Here is a 21809-nt window from a genome sequence, read left to right on the forward strand (position 1 = left end):
GTTGTTTTTTAATACTCAGTAATGGATTACATATGTAATCCTTGGCCCCTTGATTAATAGTAGGTACTTAATAAGTGCTTGGTGAACACTGAATTAATGCAGAGACTTAACAGGTTAAGAAAAAAGTCTCTTTAACATGTTAGTTTCCCTAAGAGAAGAATGGAGAAGAGGTTAGCATTAAATATTACATAAAGTAAATGGTTACACTGTGAGCAATCAGTTTACTAATTTGCATTTATTTATTCAGCAAGTACTTTGGGGGCATCTATTATGTGCCTAGTCTAGTCAGGAAACTAACCCCAGGGAGCAGAAAAGCAGGGGTACTAATTGTGCTGAGTGAGAACAAAGGATTATGCATGGCTTTCCCTACTGTTGGCCAAATATCTAGCCACACGGACCACGACCCTCAGGCAGCTGTTTCCTGCAGAAGCAATTGCTCATAAATCCTTTAATCTGAACCCAATAATAGTGTACCAGAGCAGGGCACAGGGCAAGCCCTGGAATTAGAACACGTGGTTTCAAATACTGGTTTCCCTTAATAAAAAGGTAATCTATGGAAAGGGCTAGCCCAGTGCCAGTAAAGAGTCAATGATAATAAAATGATTGTTATCATTATGAATTGCTCAAGTCTGTTTTGCATTTGGAGTGGGATAAAGAAGACGACTGTATTTTGCTCTTTATGTATATTTTTTGTTTAATTTCAAAACAATCCCACGAAGCATCCCCATTTTACAGAGGAAGAAACTGAGGTTCAGAGAGCATAAATAACATGTCCATGGAAGAGCTGGGATTTTTTTTTTAACTCTTATTCTGATTCTGAAGCCCACACCATATCTGTGTCCCCAGCCTGCTGTTCAGGAAAAACGAATAACTACCAAATAGGAAACTTTCTGGCAGATCTGACTAAGCACACACCCAAAATGTCATGGCTATTTTGCTCTCTCATATTTTATTCTTTTTTCATGAAATGGAAACCATGGCTTTTCCACTGGAAGCCAAGAGCTTAGAACTGAGGAAGAGTTGTTGTATTATACCTTTATTTTACAGGATTTCACGGCTGTTGATTGCAGCACTATTATTTTTCATTTCTTTTGAGGGGAAAAAAAAGTGTTACTTTCAGTTGTTCAGACTGATTTAAAAGATAGAAACCCAAAAACTTACCCACGCAGAAGTGACTAAAGTATCCTAACACATGGCAGTTCTATGGGGCCATTAGGAGTAATGCTCCAGGCCAGCTTGAACAAGCCAAGGATTAAAAGTTCATGTTGCATGAAGATTCTTCTAATTCCCAAGTGACGTGGGATCATTTTTTTATGAGAGACAGAATAGCTAGAGAAGCTGAATTTTTCAAGGCATCAGCAAATTATTTGAAAACTATGACAGAACTAGCGAGTTATATTTATTTTGAATTAAAATCATGTTAATGATTTATTCCAAGCTCAGATATTAGCAAGGTCAAATAGAAAGAAGGTTGCTTTGGAGTTGGACAGATGGGGATTTGAAGCCTGACTGCATGCTTATCCATTGATCACTTTGAGGAAGTCACTGCAATTCTCAGGACTAGTTTCCATCATTTGTAAACTGGGGGTACCAGCAACGATGCGTAAGTTACTGTGAGGATCAAATAACAGCCGTAGAGGGCCCAGCACGTTGCCCAGACCAAATAGGCCTTAACATGTGTCACTTGTCCTTTTTTATTTGCTGAGTGATTGGAACTCACTGTTACGGGCACTACTAGCACATAGGATATTTAGGATTCAACAGTCATCCCTCCACAAAGGAGGCTGACACCCAGGGAGGTTAAGTAACCAACACTTGGTCACGGGCCTGGTAAGTAGCCAGAACTGGAACTGAAACACAGGGCACCTAGGCAATCAGGTGAGTGGTCCCTGCACCACGCTGCTTGCTTTTATTTCGAGAGGAGAGTGTGTACTTTTATGGAAAAAAAAAAAAAAAAAAAAGGAAGGGTGTCAGCTAGAAAAACATCCTTGCATTTTAGGATCCTGTTTGAAATGTTTGTAGTAACCATCTTTGGGTCGTCTTCAATAAAGCAAAATTTGCTCATTATCCTTACACCCTGGACTGATGTGCTAGCAACCTGTGGGAGAAGAAGCAGGATGTTCTCAGATGAGCTCACCTCCCCAGCCTCCCTGGACTGCCTGCCTCCAATTCTGAGCCACTTCTCCAAAGCGCGGCCACACAAGCACAGCAACCAAGCCGCTGAATCAGGGATGTTTTATTTATGGCTTTAATAATGGAGTCTCTTGGGAAAACTTTGGTTTCCCATTCCCAGAAGCAAAAATTCATCTACAGAATGTTCTTGAAATTTATGACTGTTTATTTTTTTTTTTTCTACCATAATCTTTGAGCCACCTTCATAGTGTTTTAAAACATCCCTTCACAAAAGAAGGATAATTTGAGCTGATGTTCATTGGGCTGGTATGTTCTGAACCAAGCCAGCGCAGTGTCAGAAATTGAGAATATTGGTTGATCACGCTGCTGATGACACAGTCCTATATTGAACATGGTATTTATTACCAAAACTGCCATGAGTCCAACAGGGGCTTGTTTTAGCTTTGTTCAGTTCCCAGACCCTTATTTCCACGGCCATTGGAAGAATAGCAGCCACAACTCCTGGAGGCACTCAGGCTTGAAGTCGTTTCCATGGTGACGAGACATACCCAGGGCTCAGGTTTCATTTCGTGTATATATCTCAACAATATTATAAAGAAATAGTACCAGCGAGAATGTCAGCCACATGAGAGAGGCAGGTTGAGGAGAGGGAAAGCCACTAACCTTCTGGGGCCCTGGCTATAGGAGGGAGCTCTGGGAGTTTCTGCTTAACCAGGGGGAGTTGCGGCTTAACCAGGGGGAGTTGCGTAGTCATCTTGCAAAGAAAAGGTCAGAGTTACCACTGACATAACTGGTTTGGACCTGTTGTGTTCAATGTATCAGATATTTCATCTTGCCTTGGGTAGAGCTAGATTCAGCCTGAGGGAGACTTACCTGAAAAAGCAGATAAGGCAGGCAGAACTCAACAGGGGAATGCCTGGAGAGATCTTTTCTGCCTGCGGGCATGAGACTACCAGGCACTTGGGGATTAAAAAGCAGGCTTCCAGGCTCTAGTTAGCTGTGTGACCTTGGATAGGTTGGTTACCTTTTGAGGCTCAGCTGACTCATCTGTAAAAGAGGGTTGTTGTAAGGACTAAGTGAGATGATGTGCATTAAGTGCCTGGCACCCCAGAGCTAAAGAAATGTCGGTTTTTGTTGCTTAAATAGTGGTAAAGGCAAAGCACGGATGTGTGCTATTCAAACTGGAAAAATGCATGTGCACCAATAGTCAAATAACAAGGATTATTAGTAGGCTGGTTTATAATCATTCTTTTTCTTTGCATGCACTTTCTGAACATGTTTTATTTTATATTTCTTTATTTCTGTATATTTGGCAAATATTAAATATCCCCAAGGACAATAACTTACCCATTCTTTCAACAAGTCTTTTTTTTCTTTTATAAATTTATTAGTTTTATTTATTTTATTTTTGGCTGCGTTGGGTCTTGGTTGCTGCGTGCGGGCTTTCTCTAGTTGCGGCGAGCGGCGGCTACTCTTCGCTGTGGTGCGCGGGCTTCTCATTGAGGTGGCTTCTCTTGTTGCGGAGCACGGGCTCTAGGCGCACGGGCTTCAGTAGCTGTGGCACGTGGGCTTAGTAGTTGTGGCTTGCGGGCTCTAGAGTGCAGGCTCGGTAGTTGTGGCACATGGGCTTAGTTGCTCTGCGGCATGTGGAATCTTTCAGGACCAGGGCTCGAACCTGTGTCCCCTGCATTGGCAGGGGGACTCTTAACTACTGCGCCACCAGGGAAGCCCCAGCAAGTCTTTTTGAGCCAGGCAGTGTGCTAGGGATAACTAGACTAGGTCCCTGCCCTCAGGGAGTTTTCTCAATCTCTTCAGGGAGTGCTTGTGTAACAAGGGAGAGAGAGGGTTGCCCAGTAAAGAAAAGCTCAGAGTTACCACAGCAATTACTGGCTTGGACTAGAAAGTATAGTTCTAGAAAGGCTTCACAGTGGCCCCTTGCTGCCTGTCTCCCACTGGGTCCTTATAGCACTTGACTCAGGCCTCTTCAGTGGCCCTTACCAAGTTTATTTTCTACCTCCTTCCTTAGGACTCCTTCCTGGGCAGGGACCCAGACTCTTTATAGCCGAGCAGTGAATGTTTAATGAACAAATGATCGTGGGGAGTTCCCTGGTGGCCTAGTGGTTAGGATTCCGGGCTTTCACTGCCGTAGCCCGGGTTCAATACCTGATGGGGGAACTGAGATCCCACAAGCCGCGTGGCCAAAAACAAACAAAAAAAAATTGTGTGGATGTAAGGGATGGTCAGCCAGCCAACAAAAGAATTATTCCTTTCAATCCCAACCCAAAAGGAGACATGATATTTATTGAATGTACGTGGAGGAAAGGAAAGATTGCTTCAGCTTTTGCCTTCCTTCCACTGGAAACAATAAGGTAAATGAGAGAAGTTTACTTATTATTTATGTATTTATTTATTTATTTTCTGCCGCACCGCACGGCTTGCGGGATCTTAGTTCCCAGATCAGGAATTGAACCCAGGCCCTCGGCAGTGAAAGCACGGAGTCCTAACCACTGGACCGCCAGGGAATTCCTGAGAAAAGTTTAGGAGACAGGAAAGGTAACTAAAGTGGGCATGTTTTACATCTCCTGGTGGGAGTGAAGGTTCTTAAATGGTTTCATTCAGTCTAACCAAGTACAAGCGGTGGGGAGCATGGGGTGGCGGGCAGTCACTCATGTAATAGCAAGGCAGGAGGATTTCTCCACCTGGGGTAAGCCGGACAGAGAGCTGGGCAAAGTCTTGGGGGAACACACATGAGTCATTTCAGCTGTCTGGTCAGAGGGTGATGAGCAATCTGCTGCCCAAGGAAAGTCCTCACCAGTATGGCCTGGACGCCAACAAGTTGTGGTTCCCTATCACTCAGTCATAGGCTGGGAAGCTGGTGAACAGGGATTCTAATCCTTCTTGTGGGTCGCATTAAGTTCAGCCTCTACATCTCCAGGCCCCACTAATCATTTCCTCTTCCTCTCTCTTCCCTATCTTTCAGGGTCTAGGGAATCCCTTTCAAGTGAAGGATAGAAGTGAGGAAATCTTGCTTTCATTTGTGGTGTTTTCTCCCACATACCTTGTTCTTGCCTAAAGTCCTTTTTTCTTACCCTTGATGACCTAGGATTTTGAAACTCGAACCTCAAAAGCTAAAGAAATACAAATATTTTTTCAAATCAGATGTAATTTACAGACAGCAAAATTTACTTTGTTAGGTATATAGTTCTATGAGTTTTGACAAATGTGTAGTCATGTAACTAATCATCACCACAATCAAGATAGAGAATACTTCCGTCACCTCAAAAAGTTCCTTCATATCCCTCTTCTAATGAACCCACTTCTCCCATCCCCAGCCCCTGACAACCACTGATCTGTTTTCTGTTCCTATAGTTTTGCCTTTTCCAGAAGGCCATGTAATAAGTAGCCTTCTGAATCTGGCTTCTTTCCTAATGCTTTAACATAATACTTTAGAGGTTCATCCACGCTACTGCATGTATCTGTAAGTCATTCCTTTTTATTGCTTAGTAGTATTTCATTCTATGGATATACCACAGTATTTTCACCAGTTGATGAACATTTGTGTTTTTTCCAGTTTCTGGCTGTTATGAAAAAGCTGCTTTTAACATCTGTGGACAGGTTTTGTTATGTATTTTGTATATATTTTCACTTTTCTTGGGTAAATGCTTAGATGTAAGATTGTTAGGTCATATGGCAAGTGGATGTTTAAATTTAGAAGAAACCATCAAACTTTTTCCAAAGGGGCTGTGCCATTTTGCATTCCCGCCAGCAGTGCGTGAGAGATCTGGTTGCTCCACATCCGTGTCAGTACTCAGAGTTGTCTGTCTGTTTGTTTATTTTTCAGTTTAGTCATTCTGATAGATGTGGATACTCATTTTTTTTTTTCTATCTGATTTTTACTGACACATTTCTCCTTTGGGATAAATGTGCAGAAAATCCTATCTGACCAAATAAAGCCAAGAGGAAATTTAAGAGTAAATTTACATAACAAGCAAAAATATATTTTGCTTCATAAGAAAACACAAAGATAAGAATGAAAAAATGAAGATGTGAGGAGCAGGTGTTGGGAAGAGGGACCGAGGTATGGGGTCTCATAACCCTTCCAGTATGGTTCCTTTTTGTTACCCATCTAGGTAGGACACATACCTTTGGCCAAATTTTCTGATTAATCCATTTGGAAAAATTCACTTCTGCTCTCAGCATATATTATAAAACCCACCACTTTTTGTTAACTCCTGTTTTCCACCTTAGTCTCCTTTAAACCAGAAATGCCAGCTCTCACAGAAAGATGGGTGGGACAATGGCATTGTTAAAATAGCCACATGGAAAATGATTATAAAAGATTACACATTCAAAGGAAGACCTCACCCTTGACCCAAAATTATGTTATTTTTTAGTTCTTTAGAAAGTGATTTGACATGAAGAGTCTTTGAATTTTTTTGAGGACTCATCTTGTTCTTTTCCTTGTCACTCCTCATTCACTTCATTGGCACACACATTTTCAGGATAATCTTGCAATTTATATCTCGGCCATTTAGTTCCAGGCTCCACTGAGACTATTATGGCCTCTGAAAGAGGCTGTTTGAATCGAGATCCAGAAAACTCAGGTCTGAAATAAAGACTATAACCCTCTCCTTATGCGTGAGAATCGAAAGGAAGGCATTTCTTCCAGCTGTATTTGGGACACACACCAGGGGCTTTGTTTATCCATGGTTGCTTTGTACACCTCTGTGCAGCCAACAAAAGGAACAAAACACCCCACACCCTACCCTGACAGTCTATGTCCCACTTCCTTTCCTCCAAGGAGAAATTGCTGCTTGTATCCAAAGCTGCTTACACCCATCACCTCTCTTTTACCAAATGCAAGGGACAACAAGGGGGCAGAGGGGTGGGAATTTTGAAGAATTCAGGTAATCTGCTGACTGGTTGGCAAGGCTTATTTTTGGTTTCTAGGTAATAAATCATGACTTACAAGCTGAAGGCTACTCCTGGCTTCAGCCATCATCTGCAACCATACTCCCCAAGGCCCTGTATCCAGGGTGACCCAATACTTTGGCAAATGGAGAGCATGCTGAAACTGAGCGTTCATGTTTGAGAACCAGACTCTAGACATTTGGTTCAAAAAGTGATGGTGACACAATGGGGTCAAGCGAAGCTGTCAGGAAAATAGCTACTAATAATAGCTCATATGTATTGAGCACTTGCTCTGTGCCAGCCACCAAACGCTCCACATGGTCTTTTATTTTTTTGGCTACGCCACACAGCTTATGGGATTTTACTTCCCTGACTAGGGATCGAACCTGGGGCCCAGGCAGTGAGAGCGCTGAGTCCTAACCACTGGACCGACAGGGAATTCCCATGTTCTTTTTTTTATTAGCCCTCTCATTAGCCCCATGATAGGTCCTACTGATATTATTAACTCAGTTTTACTGAGGCTTAGTGAGAGAGTGACTTTTACCTAAGGGCCCATAGCAGATGGTAGAGCCAAGTTAAAACCAGGTAATGTGAGGGACTTCCCTGGTGGTCCAGTGGGTAAGACTCCACACTCCCAATGCAGGGGGCCCAGGTTCAATCCCTGGTCGGGGAACTAGATCCTGCAGGCATGCTGCAGTTAAGACCCGGTGCAGCCAAAATAAATAAATATTTTTTAAAAATGTTAAAACCAGGTGATGTGAGTCTTCATTCTTAACAACTACTAAATTCTATCTCAAATAGAGCCCCATTGCAGCAAAAATCCACAGGTAGATAAGTCTAACAGTGGGAGAATGTGAGGACCAAAATTTCCCAGATTTTGAATTCTACTTCGAAAATCAATTCATTTCAACAAGTCATTCATTTATTCATTTAACAAAGATTTATGAACATGTACAGATGCTGGGCATACAATAGTAACAAGATAGCTATGGTTCCCGCCCTCATGGACCTTACAATCTTAAAGAGAAACAGTTTGTAAAGAGACAATTAAGTAAAAAATGATGTATTTTTTATCAGAGCTATGAAGGCACAATGCCAAAGAGAAGGAAGAGGAGCCTACATCTGATTGTGAGAGTGAGGAAAAGCAGCTGAGTCTCAAAGAATAAAGAGAAATCACCCAATAGACAAAGTGTGTATTTGTGTGTGTGCCTGCACACGTGTGCACAGGTGCTTGTGCATATGGGGTGGGGTATTGCACAGAGGGGAAAAGGAAGCATACTATTCATACCTGAGAGCAGGTGTTTGGTGTGCCTGGAACACAGGGTTCAAGGGAAACAGCAGGAGAGGAAGATGAGGCTGCACAAGGAGGTCAGGACCAGGTCTGTGAAGGGCCTTATAAGGGCCTTTAACTCACAGGCAACAGGAAACCATTAAAGGATTTTGAGCAGAAGCATGACATAGTCAGATGGGCATCAAGGGAAATTCCCTGGTGGTCTAGTGGTTAGGACTCTGCGCTTTCACTACCGTGGGCCCAGGTTCAGTCTCTGGTTGGGGAACTAAGATCCAGCAAGTCAAATGGTGTGGCCAAAAAAATAAATAAATAAAAGGATGGGTATCAAATTCCAACTTGGTCAGTTATGGAAGGAGGCATGGGGGCAGGGAGGTAATTTAGGATGATGGGGCAATTTCGAAGATGAGAAAAGATAAAATGTCTAACCTGGGGCAGTGCCCCTGGGGACAGGGAGGAGGAGACAAGGGAGTATGATTAAGAAGACAGAATCCCTGGAGTTGAGGACTGTTTCACCATGAGGTAATGTAGTGGTTAACTGCATGTGGCTCCAGACTGCACTGGTTGCATACACTTCATAGCAATGTGACTCGGCCAAGGTATTAATACTTAAACCCATCTGCCTCCGTCTTCTCATCTGTAACATGAGGACAGAATAGTACTTACAGGAAAGGGTTGTGGCTAACATCAGATGAGATCCATGCGTCGAGAACAGTGTCTGGCACAGTAAGTGCTCAACAAGTTTTCTGTATACATCATTTTAGTATGAGAAGGGGAGGAATCTAGGCTGGGTCCCGGGTTCCTGACCTGGGTCACTGTCAATGTCAACTAGGTGCAGGCTACTCTCCCTGAGAAGGTTGTAATCTAATAGAGCACCTACTGAAAAAACATTGTGAAACTGTTCCTAATGGGCCACAACTAAGATTTGATGTACTTGTTGAGCCACGGAAGTAATAAGTGACACTCCTGAGTAGCTCCAGGTTCTGGGCTGCCTGACTCATAGCAAGATTTTCTGCCTTTGTTCTCAGAAGATATTTTTCAAATATCAAAAATATTTCATGTGATCCTAATGCTCTTAAAGTAATCCCAGATCACTAAAAAAAGTACTAGGTACTAGGAAATGCTCCCTGAAAAGATAATTTCTTCAAATATCTAAGTTTTTATTTTAAATTTAACAAAGCTTTCTAGAACTTTCTATGTCTCCCCCCGCCCCCCCCCCCCCCCCCCGCCAAGTGAATTCTATCTCCTCTGAGTTCCTGGGAATAACTTTAGTGGGAATTTATGCTTGGCTCTTCTATTTTTTCCTTTCAGGAGTAGATCTGAATCTACTCCTCCCAGTTTGAATCTCTTTTACTTTCAGAGAGACACTATGGTATAAATGATTTTCAGCATGTGGTGTTGCCTTCTAGCCATCCATCTGTTCATCCATCCTTGGATCCATCCATCCACCCACCCACCCATCCGTATACCCACCCAGACTCTTTGACTGTGTGGTACACTGGTGAAGAGCCTAGAGTTTGGAGCCAGAAACACCACTATTAAACTTTACCACTTAGTACCTATGAGACCTTGAGGCTGTCATGTGACCTCTCTGAACCCAACTCCTTGTTTGTAAAATGAGGACACAAACAAGTATCTCCTCGCATTTCTCTTGTGAGAATTAAATGAGAATGACTATTAAGCATGAAGCACAGCACTGGGCATGGACTACACGCTCAGTCATTGGTGTGTGGTTGCCTTTATTATTCTGCAGACCAGACACTGTGCCAGTCACTGAGCACACAGCAGTGAACAAGAGAGTTAGGGGCCCGGCCTTCATGGAATGTATAGTCTAGAAGAGGAGAAAGACATGGAATTAGTCATTTCTCCCAAACAATCCCATCTCATTAAACAGTACTACTATTCTCCCAGTTTATTAGGTTCAAAATCTAGGACTCATCTTTGGTTCCTCTCTTTCTATCAACCCCCCCTTCCCCCTACCCGCACACCCAGCCCCCATATCTAACCCATAGCTAAGTCCTGTTAGCTGTACCCTCAAAAGATATCTCAAATCTGGCCAGTTTTTAACATCTCCTCTTGCCTGGACTCATGGCAACGACCTCCTTAACTGGTCTCCTTACTTTCATTCATGCACCTTATAGCACATTTCCAAGAATAGCCACAGGGATCTTTTCAAAGCTTAAATCAGGGACTTCCCTGGTGGCGCAGTGCTTAAGAATCTGCCTGCAAATGCAAGGGACACGGGTTCGGGCCCTGGTCCGGGAAGATCCCACGTGCCGCGGAGCGACTAAGCCTGTGTGCCACAACTACTGAGCCTGTGCTCTAGAGCCCGTGAGCCACAACTACTGAGCCCATGTGCCACAACTACTGAAGCCCGCGCACCTAGAGCCTGTGCTCCACAACAAGAGAAACCACTGCAATGAGAAGCCCGCGCACCGCAAAGAAGAGTAGCCCCCGCTCGCCGCAGCTAGAGAAAGCCCGCCTGCGGCAACGAAGACCCAACACAGCCCAAAAAAAAAATAAAATCAAAGCATAAATCGGATGTTGCCGGTCCTCTGCTTAAAACCCTGCAGTTAGAATAAAATTCAACCTTCAAGGCCCTACTTGCTCTCATACCTGCGGTCGCACTACCACAGCCACGTGGACAATCATTCTGTGCCTTGAAGCATGAAGCTCTTCCCATCCTCCTATGCCTGCCTCCTCCTCACCCCCCAGGTCTCTGCTCAGATGGCATCTCCTCAAAGGGGCGTCTCTGACCGCTGCACCTCATTACCCCCACTCCCATCACTCTATCCTCTTACCTTGTTTTATTTTCTTGATATCACTTCTCTTTTTTTCTCTGTCTCTTTCTCCCTCCTGCCCTTCCCTCCTTCCTTCCTTCCTCTTTCTCCCTCCCTCTTTTTAAAATCTCTACATATAACTGGTCTCCATGAGGGACAGGACTTTGTCTTCTTGCCTCCGTATCCATGTGCCTTGAATAGTACTCGGCACATAGTTAGTGCTCCATAAATATTTTCTGAATTAATGATTGAAGGACTGAGTGAATAGTAAAGTCTGTGTGATCACAAGAACAGTATGGCTGGGGCAGCGTGGTGATGCCTGCTCAACTATGTACTGGAAAAGACTTCCATCTGTCTCAAACTGAAATTCAGTCCTGCCTGATAGCAAGAACTTGGACTAGAATTTTCTCAGGATTCCTTCCAATCCAAGCTTCTGGGATCCATGCCTTTTACTGTGTCCTGAAGTGTCCTCCTTTCACCTGGTTCTCAGCAATACTCATATTAAAGAGCTGCTGTGGCCAAATGGTTGGTGAAATGGAGACCTGGCCACCATTCTTGAGAGAGCAATGGATCACCTTCCTAAAAGAGGCATTGCCAAAACTCTACTGAGGTTATTTTATAGCTGATATCATAACAAAGGCTCCCATTTGTAGTGCACTACTACATTTCATCCACCTTGCCTCCCTCTTGGCTAATTCTTACATCCAGTCTGCAGAGTAAGCAGTTTCCCCCTCCTCGTCTTGCATGTAAGGAACCTGAGGCCCAGAGAAGACTCCTGACTTGCCCAAGGTCACAGAGCTGGTTAAAGTGGGGAGCTGGGGGGCTTCCCTGGTCCAGTGGGTAAGACTCCGTGCTCCCAAGGCAGGGGGCCTGGGTTCGATCCCTGGTCAGGGGACTGGATCCCGCATGCATGCCGCAACTAAGAAGCCCACATGCTGCAACTAAGAGTCCACATGCTGCAACTAAAAGATCCCACATGCTGCAAGGAATATCCCGTGTGCTGCAACTAAGACCTGGGGCAGACAAAATAAATATAAAAAAATACATATATTAAAAAAAAAAAGTGGGGACCTGGGATTCAAATCCACGTCTGTCTGGCTCTGATATCTGGGCTGGTTCCCCAACAGTCTAGAGCAGGGGTCCCCAACCCCCGGGCTGCGGACCAGTAAGGGTCTGCAGCCTGTTAGGAACCAGGCCGCACAGCAGGAGGTGAGTGGCGTGCCAGCAAGCAAAGATTCACCTGCTCCCCATCGATCCCCATCTCTCCCCATTGCTCGCATTACTGCCTGAACCATCGCCCCCGCTCCGTCCGTGAAAAAATTGTCTTCTACGAAACCGGTCCCTGGTGCCAGAAAGGTTGGGGACTGCTGGTCTAGAGGGCCAACTCCTTAATGTAGGTGGTAGATGGCACTGATGTCAACCTAGCTGATACTAATTCAGGAAAACAATCCTGAGATAAAGAGTTGGAGAAAGAAGACTCTGTAATGAGCCTGCTGGCCCAGCAGGAATGATGAGTTTTATCTACTGCAGATCAGAGCTATTTGGCTTCTGGAGATTCAAGGACAGAATCCTGTGGGGACCTTGGAGAAAACTGTTTTCAAAGACAGTGAGCCTGGGCTCCTCTGGGCTGTGCCGGTGGTGGGCAATGTCCTCACCGTAATGAGAACCTGCCAGGTGAGAGGAACAAGGAAGGGTTTGTAGGGACACATGTGTGCCAGGAAGGCCCTGGACAGAGGACAAATGGGTGCTGGGGTGCAGGAGAGGGAAGAGAAGTAGATATGCCCACAGTATCTACTTCTTTTGTAGTCCCCTTCCTTCTCCCAGGATGTTCTTCACTGCATCCCTGGCTGAGATACTGTTTTGTTCTCCTTACAGTCTTTCATTAGGAGAGAAGGGAATTAGCTGAGCAGTGAGGGGGGAACTTCATAGACAATTGCCACCGAAATCCCATCAAGTTTTTAAATGTCACCTCCTCAGAGTGGCCTCCCTTGACCTTCTTCTCTAAATAAGACACCCCTCACCCCCACCATCATTCTCTCTTTTTTTTTTTTTTTTGCCGAGCTGAGCAGCTTGTGGGATCTTAGTTCCCTGACCAGGGATTGAACCTGGGCCCTTGGCAGTGAAAGCCTGGAGTCCTAACCACTGGACCGCCTGGGAACTCCCCCCACTATCATTCTCTATTACTGCATCCGAGCGCTTCTCTTACCACCATTTCTCACAATTGGAATTACATACTTACTAATGTTCACATTCTGTGTCTGATTCTCCCCCTAGGGCAAAGACCATCGTTTTTTTATTCACCAATGTGTGTTCAGAACCCAGAACGGGGCTGGTGGGAGGGCAATGTTCAAAAACTGTTTGTTGCATGAGCGAAGGAGTGAATGGTGTCTGGGTGGCCGATCCTCAGACGGGTGGTCTCTGTGGCATGGAAATAAATTACAGTGTGTTCATTCCCCTCAACATCTGCGTATGAGTAAAATCATGTTAGGTTAATACCAAGGATAGGTCCAAAGGGGAAGTCAGGACCACTCCCCAAGAGGTGTCTGAGGAAGTCCTACCCCTTTGCCTACTGAGGTGCAGGGGATTGGGGGCTGCTTTTATGGAAACGAGCCTAAGTCAACTCAGCCCTGGTCTCTCCTCCCCACGCCAGCCCCCACTCAGTGCCCAGCGGGGGGCAGGTCATGCTGGGGCTTGCCCCACTTTGTGCTGCCAGGAGCTCCCGCCAGCTCCCATCAGATACATGCCGGCTGTTGGCAAGCGAGAAGGAAGCAAGCTGCTGCAAGAACAAAGTCTGTCACCCTCCTAGGCTGGAAGTAGTAGCTGAGGGAAGCCAGCTGGTACTGGGTTAAGGGGACCATTATTTGCCATCTTATAAGCAGGTGTTTGAGGGTCAGATTATTTCTCAGCAGGTTGAAAAACGGGGCAGGCATGATGTTTTGTTTCTCCTTTGGCCTTCGTGAGAGCAGGGTTCGCCCATGAGGCCTGATTGACCTGGTTCTTTTAAGGGGGGACCTTGAAATGTAGCTGAGCATACAGACCCTACGCGGTGCCTACCCGTTCTTCCCAGTGCCATCCTTTACTTGTCAACTGTGAGACCTCTGATAAGTGTCATGAGAGAAGATAAATGGAGTCAGGAGACTCCTCACTATGGCCTCAGCAAGATGCGTCACAGTCGAGACTGGGCCTCTCTTTGGGACTTCTAAATGGTAGGAATCTAAGGAAGGGAAACAAAGTTCTGCTTGTTCTTATGGGCTTTCATATCAGAGAGGTTCCCGTCGTGGGTCTGCACATTTAGAGATGATGGCCATTTTTTTCCCACTAGTGTGAGGGGCTTGGATGACCTTGATTTGCCCTCACATTTTATTTTCTTTTAATTAAAAAAAAAATTATTTTATTTTATTTACTTATTTTTGGCTGCATTGGGTCTTCGTTGCTGTGCACGGGCTTTTCTCTAGTTGTGGCGAGCAGGGGCTACTCTTCGTTGCGGTGTGCGGACTTCTCATTGCAGTGGCCTCTCGTTGCGGAGCACGGGCTCTAGGCGCGTGGGCTTCAGTAGTTGTGGCATGCGGGCTCAGTAGTTGTGGCTCGCAGGCTCTAGAGCGCAGGCTCAGTAGTTGTGGCGCACGGGCCTAGTTGCTCCGCGGCACGTGGGATCTTCCCGGACCAGGGCTTGAACCCGTGTCCCTTGCATTGGCAGGTGGATTCCCAACCACTGCGCCACCAGGGGAGCCCCACATTTTATTTTCTGGAAATAAAGTTAAGACTGTTTATTGATCACCTACTATATTCCAGGCACTGTACTAAGCATATTTTCCAAAGTTGTCTCACTTCACTGGTATAAAACCATTTCAGGATAGATTATTATTTCTTTTATATACATGAGAAGATGGAGGTTCAGAAAGATAGAATAAATTTACTAAGCCCCTCAGCTGAGAGACTGAGTCAGAATTTGTACTCAGGTTGCCTGGCTCCTAAATTTGTGTGTTCTTCCCATCCAGGACCCATGAAGAACAAGAATGCTGGAACAAATTACAGGGTAACCCAAATACATTACTCATCAGTATGAATCTAACACTAAAGATTGTTTAGCTGTTTGCTTTTACTGGGGAGTGACAGAGGAGGGGTAGGAGGGGGGCATTTTTCTTTTGCTGGGGTTCAATCTGCTCTCGGCACCCTGTCCCGTCCAGACAACCCGAGTCTCTCTAAGTAGGCCACCTTGCTACTGTAGTGTCAGAGAAAAGGTGACTTCGGTAGGGACTAATGTTAACTTGGCCCAAACTTCCATCCAAGGTAGCTGAAGGATCTGCATCATTGGATAAGAACCATACTTTTTCAGTCCAGGAATATCTGCCCAGGAATATCTGCGGGGATAAAAGCTCCAATAAAATGAAAGTTAGCCTGTATTATTGTCTCCTGCCCTAAACCAGAGGCAGCTCAGCAAGACAGAAACCCCAAAGCAGTGTCTTGTCTCGGAGACCAGTCACCTGGATCTCTATCCTTCTGCAGGAGACAAGCCTCTGCCTCTGCCTTCTGGGATGGAGCCTGAGCTCTCCCAGCCCTCGGCAGCCCAGCTCCAGGAAGTTTGCTGCTTCCTTATTTGAGATGTATGATTAAACTGTAATCATACTGTGAAAGGAGCCAGCCAAAGCAGTGGCTATTAATAGGGAGGTGAAGAAAGCTGACTCAGGAGGAAGCTGACTTAGACTGGAGGGGCGAACCTGGCCACCTTGGCCTACAATCCTTGGTCAGAGGTCAGTGAGAGAGAGAGACCTGAGCTCTTTTCGTTCCTGGGCCAGAGGACCTGGATTTCTGTCTGGATTTCTCAACTTTGGAAATAGAAACCTGAAGCAGCCCTAATCAAAGGGATATACGGCTGTCTTTCCCAGGTCCTTGGGGTGTCTCAGAGACCTGAGAACAAATAAATAGCTATGACTCAGCAGAGCAGCCACGCTTCCCTCACGATGTCATCAGTCAGTGCGTCTCGGAAAGGTGCGGGAGCTACATTTCTGTGGTCTCTCTCAACTGAGAAGCCAGTGCTGACCCAGCCCTTGGCTGGCCAGACCTTCCCATTGGCAGAGACGTCAGAGCAGGGAGATTCTATTTCTGGCTTCTTGATAAGGCTTGGGGAAGTGGGTGTTACAGAAAGGTGCAAGGGGAGGATGAAGGGCATGGTGCAGAAGGGCCTGATAATGTGGGAGAAAGTTTTCAGTAATTTCTGTTGATGTAATGCCTTCTTCAGGGAGTTAAGACTTTAGCCATTCGGTAGACTTGCCATCCTCTGGCAGCTGGAAGCAGGATAGATTCCAAAATCTGGCCATGGCATGCCACAGGAAAAATAGAACTGCTCCTGGATGCTGGGTTCAGCGTATCCCTTACTCTGTACCAGGCACTGAAAGAACACATGTTCTGCATATGTTGCTACATTTAGTCTGTACCAGCCCCCACAGGGGGGGATTATTACCCCTCTTCTAAGGGGAAAAAAGTGAGATTCAGAAAGGTAAAGTGACTTGGTCACACAGTAGCTGACAAAGATCGTACTAAAAACTAGGTCTGTCTGAGGCCAGAGGAAAAGCCAGGCTTCCAGCTCTTGTGCCCAAAGCACATCCCTATCTTTTCTGCTTCTTCTACCTTGACCCAGCTGTCTCCCCTCTGTTGCTACTCCAGTACTCATGCTGAGCTCAAGGTGGTAAAGGTCTGTATGTGTGTTGCTGGGAGGTGCTGAGAAGTGGGGGAGTAATATGTTATAATCTTCTCACCTTTCCTTTAGTTGGTTAGGCATGTCTAGGTATGTTTCCTCAAAGTAGAAGATTCATTTTGGTTCCTGGATCTCTGAAGAAGGAGGTTCAGATGCAGATAGGATGTGGGAGACTTTTTTCCCCTTCCTTCCTAAATATATTTATTAAGCACCTATTGGGCTCAGCTCTGGGTGGCCTGGGCACTTTCAGATTATAGGACAATTGAATGACACCATTGATCTGGTATTTTTCTCTGATGTTTTTCATGTATCCTAGGAACTATCCATATGTGTATATCTCTTTAAAATTACAAAGGCGTCATAATCTACACAGTTATATGTATCTATAAAATACCTTTTCATAGAAAAGAAAGAAGTGACTTTCCTTCCACTGATCGTCATAGGGGCCACTTCCTGAACCTGAAAGAAATTCCGGGATCCCAAACACCAGGTCCTAAACTCTAGCACTTACATGAGGGAAGAGTTTCAGCCCCCAGCAGTCAGGGCACCCCAAATACAGAGGTGGGACCAGAACAAGCTTGGTAGTTTCCAAGCCCTCAGGCAGTAGATCATCTAGGCTCTTGTTTTGGGGTCTTATGTACTCTTTTGGTCAATTCTTTTTTCTTCCTTTTTTGGAAAGGCAAACAAGTAGCCTACCAGCAATAACAGTCAACAGGATGATGGCAGCCTCTAGGTTCAGAGAGCGCCTCCTCTCACTGTAGTCAAAGTTAATTAATTCCCACTGTACCTTGAACTAGGTCACCTGCGGGTCTGTGCTGGGGCCTGACCTGGCTGTCAGGGGAGGGCATTTCTAGTCTGGCTCTTGGTGCACTGTCCTTGGCAGGGGGGGTGGAGAAGTGGGTATATTTCACCTTTGCGTGGGGTTGTCTCTCCTCTTCTCCTCCAGGGAGGTGACCATTTTCAGATCTGTGGGTGGGGAGGAAAATCTTCTCTTCCAGAAATAATCTCTTTCTGCAGCGGGGTTTGAAGCTGGACCAAGCTGCTAGTGCTATTTTTACCCAGCTTGCAGTTCAGGGTGTAAATAGCAGCTCTGGCTGTTTTTTCCCACAGCTGACAACAGAGTCGACCTCTTCAAGGCAAAGGCATTCTGGTGTTTTGCAGAGAGGAAACAACAAAGGTTGTCCTCGGGCCCAGGGGATGATTCCTTGACCACTGGGTCAGTATAGAAACAGGGGCGGCATCTCCGTGGTTCTGTTGTCTCGGGCTCGGCTGTAAACACCAGGCCCCGTGACAGCTGCTCGGCTGAGGCTGATTTAAAGAAGCTTGATGTGGAATCAGGAGGGGAAGTCTTGGCCTGAGCTGCTGAGGGTTCCAGGAGCCTGAGCAGCTCCAGGCTCCCCCTGGCTGCCCCCTTGCCCCACCTCTTGCATTAGCAAGCACTTCCTCCTAGGTTGCTGCCCTTGGAGGCTTTCTTGCCCCAAACCCACCAGATCAGGACTGAAGAAAGATAGAAAAAAAAAAAAAAAATCCACTCGAGGCTGCCCAGATGACAGAATGTCTCTATAAATATCCGCCTCCCAGTTCTCAAGTGATTGGAGGCCCCGCAGTCTTCAGTGTTGGAAGTGTCATTTAGAGGGCATTGGTGAGAGGGCTGGCTCCCTCCATGCCACGTGTGAGCAGAAGCTCAGAAACTCACCAAAGCCTTGGGTTATGTCGCCACGTGGCTTGGGTGAGGTGGGTGGGAAGTTCAGCTTCACAGAGGGCCATCGTTGGTATGGCTGATGCAAGATAAACCAGCAAAGACTGAGATGTGCCCATCACAGTTGGCAATTCTCTATTGCTTTTCTTCGGGGGAACAAATAAACTTCAGTGGCTTTTCTCTGAGGCCAAGTTTTTTACCCAAATCTTTCCCTGAGGGCTTTGGTCTGAAATTAGAAAGGAGTTATGAGTCAGCTCTTTGTTATGAATTACACAGCAACTCCTTATGGAACTGCCCATTCCTTTCCTTAGGTACACATCAATCAGAGAATTTCTCAAAGATCTACCACACACTCAGAACTGGGCATTTAGGCACATGGTTCAAGTTTCAGGTTCTTCCAGCAGATGATGTGTGGGGTAAGAAAAGGATTGAGGAAAGGCAAGCAGTGAGTAATCCCCAAATGTGCTTTTTTGGAAATGGTTTCTATGTAACTCCTTGAAATTGATTCTGGGCTGCTGTTAGTTGCAAAACTCACTGCCAATTATCGATAGCTAAAGTGACATTGGAGAGCTTCTCATGGTAAAAATAGGGGCAGGTAATAGATGAGAAAACAGCTTTGCATTTGAGAAGAGAGGATGGGAACATATTGTTTCAATCTGGGTTTCCACTGTTAGCTTGGGTTCTCTCGAGGACTGGCCAATGAAACCTGCTTCCTGACCTCCAGCAAGAAGTCTGCCAGAGAGCTTCTCAGGATGAGATCAAAGCTTTGTCTTAGCAGCCAGACCAGAAGAGATCCATGCTGGGTTCAGGGCATTCTGGCCCTAACTGTGCTCAGTCACATTAAACAGCCAACACCACCGCTTGCAGTAAAACCCGCTGAATTTTACATGTATTATTGGCTAATTTGGGGGATTATTGTTGTCCAGTTGATGTGGTAATTTTTTTGTCCACCAAACTTCAAATTTACAAACAATGGGTTTTTTTGGAATGCCTCTTGAAGCCTGAATGGTAAATGTTTACCTTAAGAAACAAACAAAAAAACCTGGAGCAGGAAGAAGTGCCCTGGTGAATAAAACGAAAAGCATGTGCAGACAGTCATATTGCTAAACTGACCATTTGTTTCGAAAAATGCTTCCAGCTCCAGCCTTGACATTGGGCAAGTTGGGAACACTGTAACAGGCTTCCTGTCAAATATTTCCCTAGATTCCTGGAATCCAATTTGAAGTGCCGTTTCCCCTACGCCACCAAGGAGTTAAACTTTGGCTCTGCTCTCTGGTGACTAATAGGCACCGTGTGGCTCTGAGATCAGCGAGAAAGAAACTGACAGTCGGCGTGGGAAGTGTGTGAGATTTCAGTGCTCTTGAAACGCCTTTGATGGGCATGGTGTGCGAACACAAGGATGATTGCCATCTAGTGCCCTCGATTGTGTACTTTTATCATGAATTCTTGGTTCTTCCTTTGAACTTTGCATGATTTTAAATGAAGATCTTTAACTCCTTTGGGAGCTTGATATTACTGTGGTGGGTGAGGTAATTCCATGGAGAATGATATTTTAGACAGCAAACATACTTCATCACTTTGAAAAAGAACCCATTTTGATTGAAAAGAAAGCAGAAATCAACTGACCTGACCAAACCACACTTGACTTGTGCTAGAGAGACGTCGTCGTCTTTCCACTCTTGCTGTTTTCTTCCTGGTGAAAGAAGCCCAATTAGCATAACACTCCCGATTGCTCTGCACCCCCTCATTCTTCCCTGGGAAGGAGGAGTGGTTTAATAGGACTGTTGAGTTTCGAAGGAGAATCTGTGCCTCTTAAACATCTCCTCTTCCTTTTCTCTTGGGAGCCCACACTGCTCCTGCAGGGTGGGAGGGGGTGGCCCATTTTGGCCCAGCTGCGTGTCACTGAGTGGCCAGGTCTGTCTAATGCTGAGTTTGAGTATTGGGAAGCTCATGTACCTGACAATATAAGCCACATTCTCTAAATATCAGGTTTATTAGTTATAAAGGGCATTTTTGGTCCTCATCTAGCTTACTGTTATCTTACCTCTGATTTAGTTCAAAAACTTGCAGAGAAAAGGGGGTGATTGCTATCTTGGGGCCTCCTCGAAGCCCCCAACATTTACTGGGAGACTTCCTGGTAGTTAGAAAAAGCCTTGTGTTGGGTTGAGATCCTGGTGTCTAGATCCACATCACTACTTTCCTACAGATCACCAGGTTCCTTAGCTGTCAGATGAGTAAAGGGGAGTTAATAGGGTGTTCCTTCCAGCTGAAATGCGTCCATTCAAACTTTGTTTATTGAATGTCTACTACGTGCCAAGGGTGATCAAGATGGACCCTCTCTGTTGTCACACCGTTTATAATGTAACTAGGGTGTATCAATTAGAAATTTAATGTTCCAAGTGAAATAAAACAACTTCAAACAAGCTTAAGCAATAAAGAAAAATTATTGGCTCACTGGGGATCCAGGCACAATTTGATCCAGGAACCAAACAACAGGGCTCCATTCCTTGGCTCTGCTTCCCCTGGGCAGGATTCGTTCTTTTGCTGCCACATGACGGAACCCCTCCCCTCTCCTGGCGGCTTCAACCTTCCCACTATGGCTGCAGCGGAAATAGGATACGTCATTTACCAACTGGCCTGAGAAGAGCTCAAGTCCCAGCATCCCCTGCACACCTCTGAGGTCCACTCTGACGAGACCATTCTAGGTCACAGGCCATCCTTAAAGCAACGACCGGGCTCAGTGTGATGGGATGCACTGATGGGCTTAAACCCAGTGGGGCCCATCCCACATGACTCAGAAATTCGTGGACCCTACCCTCAGTGCGGCCGGGCACAGGGGGCGAAGAGCTGCGGGCGCGGGGAGACAGCGGGCGTCCAGGCGGCTGCGAGCAGAGCGCCCTCCGCCGTCGTAGTGAGCGCGGTGGTGGGGCTCAGGCTGGGCTGTGGGGGCTCTCGGAGGGGGGTCTCAGGAGCCCCTGGGGCCGCCGGAGGGTTGGGAGGGCCCGCTTAGGAATGGGATGGGCCCAAGGGCCTTCCTCGAGGCAGCGTGGGAGGGAATGGCCCCAGGGAGTGCTCGAGGCTTTTTTTCTTTTTTAAATTTTATTTATGTTTTATTTTTGGGTCTTCGTTGCTGCACGCGGGCTTTTCTCTGGTTGCTACTCTTTGTTGCGGTGCGCAGGCTTCTCACTGCGGTGGCTTCTCTTGTTGGGAGCACGGGCTCTAGGCGCGCAGGCTTCAGTAGTTGTGGTGCACCAGCTTAGTTGCTCCGCGGCATGTGGGATCTTCCGGGACCAGGGCTCGAAC

General features: G+C 45.9%; 1 long non-coding RNA gene across 1 annotated transcript; it reads right to left on the minus strand.

The window, feature by feature from the left end:
• Positions 1 to 14523: 14523 nt before the first annotated feature.
• LOC137755234 (uncharacterized) lies at positions 14524 to 20190 on the minus strand. The gene is made up of 3 exons (XR_011071982.1): positions 20133 to 20190; positions 17719 to 18732; positions 14524 to 14857 (listed from the first exon to the last, which is right to left on the minus strand). It is a non-coding gene; the product is annotated as an uncharacterized lncRNA (long non-coding RNA).
• Between the last annotated feature and the right edge of the window lie 1619 nt (positions 20191 to 21809).

The sequence above is a fragment of the Eschrichtius robustus genome, chromosome 20, assembly GCF_028021215.1.
Source record: "Eschrichtius robustus isolate mEscRob2 chromosome 20, mEscRob2.pri, whole genome shotgun sequence".
In the NCBI taxonomy this organism is placed as follows: Eukaryota; Metazoa; Chordata; class Mammalia; order Artiodactyla; family Eschrichtiidae; genus Eschrichtius; species Eschrichtius robustus.